The following is a 9,045-nucleotide window of genomic DNA, read 5'->3' as shown; positions in this document are numbered from 1 at the left end:
TTTTTTTTTTTCTTAATCAAATTATCTATCAGCATTTTAAAGTAGGGAGATTTACGGGCACCTGGGTGGCTCAGTCAGTTAAGCATCGGACTCTTGGTTTCAGCTCAGGTCATGATGTCCCGGTTCCATGAGTTTGAGCCCCACATCAGGCTCTGTGCTGACAGTGCAGAACCTGCTTGGGATTCCTTCTCTCTTCCTCTCTCTCTGCTCTCCCCCTGCTCACCTGTCTCTCTCTCAAAAATAAATTAATTAATTTTTTAAAAAGTAGGGAGATTTAACATTTTTTAAAAATTACATTTTATTGTGAAAAATCAGGTTGTTGTTGTGTTGTTGATGTTTTTTTCTAGACCCATATATCCTCATGACATCTATTGGCGAGAAGTGGTTGCTGCCCCCTTTCAGACCAAGCAAGGACCATTTGTCATAGTCAACACCACGTGCCCTGACTAGTCTCTGTGGACATTTGATTTTTGTGATCCCAGATAAAGCAGAAGACCACATAAAGAAACAGTGGCAAGACACTGTGTAACCCAGCTTATTCCTTTCTTCAGCAGATACAGATAGTTATACCGTGCTTCAACATGGCAGAAACTAGCCAGGCAAGGTCTCTCTGAATGGCACCATAACTGCTACCTGGTTCATTTATCTCTGCTCTTAGCCCCACTGGCAAGCTCAATCTTGCCCCAGGCTCTGGGACCAATATTTTCAAGTGGGGAAATTAAAGACATAGAAGTAAGACAGATGTGTGGTTGATTCTGCTTTACATTGGTTTCTTTCCTTAAACGACTTGGACCGAAAACTTTGCCACTCAGCCTTTTCATTTTCTGGCAGAGAAGGCTCAGTTTTGACCCTTTTCTGGGACTCTGGGGTCCTTGCCCTTCCTCCTATGGCGGAAACCTCAGTATTCCAGGCACTGGGTATTCCTGTCATTGTGGAGATGGCAGATTTGGCCTGGGCCCTCTAGGCTGTTGACAAATATTTATGGAGTGCTTTTGGTGTGCAAGACTCTGGTGCCACAAAAATTTACAGTACAGGCAGAATTACTCTCCTCATGGAACTTTTAATCCGGTAGGGGCCACAACAAGTACACAGGCCCCTCACCATAGTGACGCTCACTGAATTTTCAAACAAATTATCTTACCAATTTCCTCAAAGTTACAACCCTCAAATGCTTAAAGGAGCATGGCATTGCAAAAATGAATGAAGGAGACTCAGAAAATGAAAGGAAGTATTAGGCACCATGAAGAAATAGAGAGTACTGTCCCTATTTGATGGTATTCAAATTCATCCTTTTTTAAATTTTTTTTCTTACATTTATTTAGTTTTGAGAAACAGAGTGAGACAAAGCGTGAGAGGGGGAGGGGCAGAGAGAGAAGGTGACACAGAATCTGAAGCAGGCTCCAGGCTCTGAGCAAGCGGTCAGCACAGAGCCCGATGCGGGGCTCGAACCCACAAACTGTGATATCATGACCTGAGCTGAAGTCGGACACTCAACCAACTGAGCCACCCAGATGCCCCTCAAATTCATACTTTTTAAAAGTTTATTTTTGAGAGAAAGAGAGAGAGAGGGAGGAGCAGAGAGAGAGGGAGATAGTCCCAAGCAGGCTGCCCGCTGTCAGCACAGAAGCCCACTCAGGGCTCAAACTCACGAACCTCGTGAGCTGAAATCAAGAGTCAGATGCTTAAACACCTGAGCCACCCATGCACCCCCTCAAATTCATATTAAAAAATAATGTATGGAGGCCAACCAAAAGACATTTGCTGACAGAATTTTGCTTCTGGATCAACCTGCCTAGAGGCTCACCAGACTCCTTCCTGCAGCTTTGCAGTCCTTCTCTGACTCTTGTCTGCTGGTTCTGCTGGTCTCTAGCAGAATTACCTACCGAGTCCAAGCGAATTACCTATCCCAGCTCCATCCAGACAGCCCTAGATGTGGCTGTAGTCCATGTCTCCAAGCTAACCAACACCAACCCCATTCACCTGTCCGTGTCCTTAAACTATTCTTGTGTCGTGGATCCCTGTGGCAAGATAATGAAGTCTATGGGCTCATTCTCAGAATGTTTTTAAGGCCTAAATTAAAATGCATATGATTACACTGGAAATCAGATATATTGAAAAATAGATTTAAAATATTAAGGATGATACATTTGAAAATAGGAATATATGTGCTCCTACGCTGATGCTTTAAATGACAAGATATGGCAGGATGTCTATAAGTACCATAATTTCAAAGTAGCAAGGAGAAAAAATATTGAGATATAGTAACTACATTAGATATGAAAAATATCTATGGTTTCTATTGGTGACAAAGTCTCAGGTGCTGCCAATACTATTATGGTCTGTTGTGTATATTTGCAATGAAGGAAATCTCATTTACAATAGGGCTTAGTGAAAATAAAGCTGCAGTATTTTTGCCACCCATGTTCATGAGGACCTAGAATTCTGAGGACTCTTTTGGGATCCATGGAAAAGATTCTTTGACCTGGAGAAACCCTTTCCAAAGTGCATCGCAAGGCTCTGTCGGCCTTCAGGGTACATCTAATGTCAGGAACACTGAAAATGCTAACTTCTTCTTTCATTGAATTAGACTAGAAGTGCCCAATGGGATGTTAAATCAGGTAGCCACAGCATTCCCATACACTGCTGGTAGGGGTGTAAATTCGTATGACTTGATCATTAGGCTATGTGTTTCAAAAGTCTTGGAAAAGTCAAAATTCCTTTTGACCCTGCAATTCCACTTCTCAAATGTATCCTAAGGAACTAATGAGACGTGTGTGCAAAGCTTTAAGCACAAGGATATTCATGCCCGGCTGTGTAAGAAATAATACACATCCAATAGAAAATGATGCAGAACCGTGATTACTGACATGAAAAGATGACAAATAACAAGTAAAAGCAGGATGGGCATAAAAATAATTGCATATGCACGTATTTGCACAGAAAAAAGCTTGGAACGATATACACAAATTCTCTCCGTGGTGATTTCTGGTGATTTAACATTGATTTTGCATGCTCTTATCCTTCTTTTTACCCCCTGACAATGTATTGTAGGATAATGTATTATTTGTGTAAATAAACAGAAAAAAAAAAAAGGAAAGGGACAGAAATGTTGCCATATAGAGAACTTATTTATTCTGTTTGGGAAGATATTTCCTGGGGATATTTCTGTGTTTACATATTCTTACTCATTCAAAACCAGGTGACAATCATTATTGCAGATCCTAAGAATGCAAAATTGAACAAGGCAAACTAGGTGCCTTATCTTACGGAACTTACTTTCTAGTACAGAAAGCAGTAAATTATCCAACCAACAAATGCATAAACAACAATGTATTGGGCAGAGATAAATGCTTTGGAAAAAAAAGGAAAAAAAAAACAGATGGAGGAAATAAGGAATAGATGGGGTGGCAAGGGAGGCTTCCTAGGTTGAGGGTCAGTCCTTTCCATGCCAATAACATTTAAGTGGAAAGACAGCACGAAGCAGCTGTCTATAGATCTGGACTGGGGAAGAACATTCAATATATACACAGGGAAAAGCTAATCTTACGTTTTAGGGCCTGGAGTGTGTGACGACAAGAAACATGAGTGTGTCTGGGATATAGTGGGAAGGGCAAAAAGTAGCACTGGACAACAGTGGATAAGTACTCAAGGGCCAAATCGTTTGGGGCCTTGAGACCATGGTAAAGTGTTTGAATGTTATTCTAAGCGCATGTTCCAAATCACTGAACTTTAGTGGTTTAGTGGTTTGTTACGAAACATTGTAGGAATACTAATACAAGGAGCAATGGGAAGGCACTGAAGGCCATTAAGCAGAGGGTTGGCAATATGGATTTATATTTTAAAAATTATTTTGGGGGCTCCCGAGTGACTCATTCATTTAAGCATCTGACTCCTGATTTTGGCTCAGGTCATGATCCCACGCTTTGTGGGATCGAGCCCCGCAGTAGGCTCTGTGCTGACAGCACAGGGGCTGCTTGGGATTCTTTCCCTCCCTCTCTCTCTGCCTTTCCCCAGCTCGCTCTCTCCCCACCCCCTCTCAAAATAAATAAATAAACATTTAAAAATATTTTGCCTGTTGTGTGTATAGTGGATTAAAGAGGTAAGGGTAGAAATAAAGAGACCAACTGGGAACCTAATATATTTATTTTGGTGAGAGATGATGATGGTACCATTTATCGCAATGGCAATGACCAGGATAGAAACAATGGGTGTTTTAGACCTGGGAAGTGGTGTTCCACATGTAGGGAGACCACCATCTAGAGCATTGTTTTAGCCTTATTGTTTGCTTTCATTTAAAATATGATTTCTCTGAGAGTTCAGACATTTCTTTCACAGCTTCCTAATCCCATACTCTTGGTATCCCCCTTCTGAGCATGAGTTCCCAGTAACCTTGTTAGAAAACAGTGGAACTGAGGAAAGAGAATGCCATTACTGTGGTCTGAGAAGTGAGAAGGCACATGCACCTCGGAACTCTTAGTTATTACCCCAACTTCCCATACAACAAAGCAACTTTTCCCAAAATACCACCCACAGAGCACAATTTCTTCAAGGCATGAAGAACATCCTCTGAAAACAGCAAGGCTTTCTTCCTTTTGTCACAGAGCATCCCACAATCCTAGCATTCTGCACGATGTACGTTGGGAAATGTAAACCACAAGATTTTCCTCATTACCCACCACACTCCATGAAACTGAGTCAGTCAGTGAAATCAGCTCTTGTTCACAGTCAGTCACTACTGGGTTGAAGACCTACCTAACCTTACGAGAGAGCCTACTCTTGGAAATCTCTAGTTGCAAGTCCCTTCCCCTGGAACTGAGATAACCTCCTTGATGTTTTCACTCACTGACAGTGGTGCTTTCCATGGAGGTATAGAGAACTAAGCTCCTTCATTATCCACAGGAGATGCCTCTACATTTGAATGTTGTCTTGGGTCTACCCTTCTTCCAAAGCCTCCTCTGCTGGGAGCTGAATATTGGTATTTCATTCCATCATTTCTCCATATCCAACCTCTGACTGGTCTGCAACATAGCTCACACCTCTTTCATTGTCATGTCATTGTTTACGTGCCCCAGTCCCCAAATATCACAAGAATAGCTATTATGAGGTATACCTTCTTCTACACTCTACCATGTCTAGAACAATGCCCTCCACATAGGAGAATGTGAATGAACCTTTGATGAATTGATTTAATATATTTGAAGGCAGCTCTTATGTTGTTTCTAAGCCTGCTCATTTCCAGTTCACTCAACCTAGGTTCTTTGGAGAAAGTTCACGTTATAGAACTGAAACTAAGCTGGTATTTCACTTTGAATGGCATGTGAGAACTTGAATGGAAGTTCTAAAAACATAGGCACGCTGCATAAGTTCCTTAACAAAAGGGGGGTGGGGTGGGTAGAGATCCAGGAAATACTCTGTTCTTTCAATTTCTCTCTTCCTTTGGTTCTACTGGGAATCATGTTGGTTTGTTACCTAGCAACACAGAGCTTATCACTGGGCAATTTACAAGCATTTCTCATTTGTCATCATTTGTCTAATCAGATCTGATCATAAATAAAATCTGCACACAATCAACTGACTTCTGTTTGTAATTAGAATCTATCTCCATCAGGGGGAGGACGCTAATAGTCTTACACCTTGCATGTGTTGATTTATTTGTGCCTTTTTGTCATTTTCTAACATGCTACCCCTCACTATCTTACATGATTCAATCTGTCTTGATTCCCTTCAGCAAAATTCCATCTTTTATTGTGAGTTGCTATCAATCCAGGTGTCTTTGGATGAAATTTGTAGGTCATCTCTGCTCATTTATTCTGAACATATCATCTGTGCAAGGTGACTTAATTTTGCGATATACTGCTTATGTTTAACATAGCTTCTTGCTTCTTTTCTATCATACTAGCTTTGCCTACTTAAGTCAATGCTGCAAACATTTCTTATTATGAATTGCAGTGGCCATGAATTGTTTTGTATGTCTGGCATTACTCTCTTCTTTATTCTTTAACAACAATCCCATTCTTTTGTGAATTCCAACCATAAAATTATGGTTTGGGCTGCAGAGCCGAATATTCTATAACTTTGGTCATAGATACTAAAAAAAAAATTTCTAGTTCTTATACCCCCATTCCCTGGTCACAGTGCTTGGTCCCTGATTGGCCCATGACACAAGCCAGACCAGTCTTTTGGGAATTGTCCAAGTGAAGGTGACAAAAAGAGTCCTTTCCTTCTTACTTCTCCAAAATAAAATATTAGCCCTGTGTTTCCTGTGGACATATGCCCTCCATGGGGGGAATGCCCATCTGCAGAGAATATAGAACAAAGAGGAGAGGGTAAGGGTTATATAGAGGTAGGCAATCAAAACAGAAATAGAAAGAAAAAGAGAAGAAAGAGGGGCACAGGATAGAGGGAAGGAGAGAGAGAGAATATACGAGAGGATGTTGACATCATTTGAGTCCCTGGTTCCAGTTCCTAAGGCTGCAGAGTCACCCTGACATCTTTGATCATGTAAGCTATCCCAGGACCAGTATCCATCCCATAAATCCATATGTTCTTTAAACATATTCAAGTTGGGTTTCTCTCAACTGCAACCCATATAATTGACTTCTACAACTATAGGAGTCATAATCCCACAGAGTTGTCAAGTACTTAATTTAAAATATTGTTTCACATTAATCACCTGTTGTATCCTGACAATGCTTGAATCCTTGAAAACAGTTCACGGAGAGTGCATCATACCCGTTTTACAGATGAGAAAGCAGAGTTATCCCAAAAGTGACTTGTTGTTTGGTGCTATGCAGCTAGATGAGGACAGAACATCTGACTCTTAGCCCCATGCTCTGCACAACATACAGCAGTTCCCTCTCCACACCACATCACATCTGGCAACCACAGCACAGAATAAGAGCAGCCTTAGAACTACAGAGAAACATGTGGTGTGGTTGCTGGCTTGGCACTCCAGAAACTGACCTGAATGGAGAGAGAAGATAGATTCAGATACGATGGCGACTGAAAACACAAAGATCAGCTTCATGTAGACAGAAGCAAAGTAACTACTAAAGCAGTCGGGGCTGGGGTCATCAGGAAAGAAGGGGTTCAGATATGAAAGGCAGTGAGAAGACATCCCAGGTGCCAGAAACAGTGTGAGCAAAGGTACAGAGAAGCAGTAGTAGACTTGGTGTGTTGTGAGAAACACAAGGAGCTCAGCTGGCTGGAGGGGAGGGTGTTTGTTGATCTTACCTTCTAAATATAGCTTGAACCTTTCTTGTTCTCCCCTCCTCCACTGCCACCATTCTGATGCTTTCCTGTGTCACCTGGGTTATTGAACTAGCCCTCTAACTGTTCTGCCCCTATCCTTTATTTGCATTGCAATCCATTCTCCGCATTGCAGCCCTAGTGATCACTGAAAACAATGTATCTGATCAGGTCACTTTCCCACCTAAGACTAAGCAACAGCCTCACACCACTCTCAAGATGCAGACCTCGTCCTTCACATGGGCCAATGGATGCTCTAGCCTTTCCAGCCTCAGATAACATCTTGCTGTGGCTCCTTTTCCCACACTCCAGTGATAGTGAATGTCTCACTGACACAACCCATTCTGCTCTCTCCGGCAGCAGGACCTTTGCACTTGCCGGTTTTTCTACCTAGAATGTTGTTCTCTCTGTGTCTCTGTCTCTTTCTCCTCTTCCTTCTTTCATTTATGGAAAGAATAATAATTGAGTGCATCTTACACATCAGAAAGGTAGGTTTAAGAAACTCATGAAGAAAAACCAGACTTCTATGTTGCAACTTGCTTCTGACACTCGCCACCTGTGTGACCTTTAGCAAGTTACACAAATCCCCTCTCACCATTTTATAATAATTGTCACTATTATCATTGTGTGGCTGAAGATTAAATGAGCCTATAAGCAAGGCATAGATCAATGTCTAACATAGGAAGGGCTATACGGGTAGTTTCACTAATAATGATTACAGCCAGACTCTACTAACTTTCATGGTGTCAGAGTAGATGTTATGTACACAGAGAAGTTTTTTTCTAAGCCCAAGGACCAGGCTGCTCTCTGCACATGCTCTGCTTTTCACTTCATTGTACTCGTCTACTTTCATCCATTTTCTTTGTTGGATTTTAAATCCTAAGAAGGCAGGGATCACATTTATTTTGTTTATCATTTTATGGAAAGGTTCTAGTGTAATGGCTGGTTCAGAGTCGGAGTTAAATATTTATTTATAAGAAAATCAAGGTCACAATGGTGATTACTGTCAACACTAAGAAAAATGAATTGGGACTTCAACCGCATGCAATGGGGGAACAATTTGTGCTTTTCTGAGGTCAGAAACGATACAGGACTCCTTCCCTTTCAGGAGGATTATATCCATAGCACCTGCATCTTAAGTGATCTTGCCAGCCCTTGTTAACACCTGAATCGGCAATGACCTGGAGAACTTCTGAGATGTTTGCCTCCCCCACTGGGGACATCCTGGGTCAATCTGTGACTCGTGATAATAGAAGGGATATGACAGTACCTCCACTGACACTGAGACCTTAAAAGGTATTACAAAGGAGATATGAAAACCAGGCCAAAACATGAGGGCCTATGCTCACAGGAAGGGCCAGGCAGGTTTTTAAATGTCAGAACAAAGGAATATCACTGTTTCCAGACAAAGGGTACAGCAGCCTAAAAGATGAGAAAAAAAAGAAAGCTTTCAAATGGGACTTGGGGAGCATAGAGCACCTGGGAGAGAACATACAGGAAGATTCAAAGATTCACGTGGCTCCTGCTCTCATACCCTACAGTCAGGATGGAACCCGTTAAACCTCCAACTGGAATATAACCATTTTATGCATGAAATGTGGCCCAGACCAAAAGATAAGAGGAGAGTATATCTCTCTGCATATACTAACGACAATGCCATGATTCAAAGCTAATACCTCCGATGCCTTCCCTTATCTGCTGCGTGGCATTCATTAATTAGACTGTAATTTGTAAAGTGCCTATTATGCCATATGAGGGCGCTGCAGATGAAAAGGTGAAGTTACTTCCCTTGCAAAG

Source organism: Panthera tigris, chromosome A1 (genome assembly GCF_018350195.1).
Source record: "Panthera tigris isolate Pti1 chromosome A1, P.tigris_Pti1_mat1.1, whole genome shotgun sequence".
Classification (NCBI taxonomy): Eukaryota; Metazoa; Chordata; class Mammalia; order Carnivora; family Felidae; genus Panthera; species Panthera tigris.
This window is presented reverse-complemented; position numbering follows the sequence as displayed.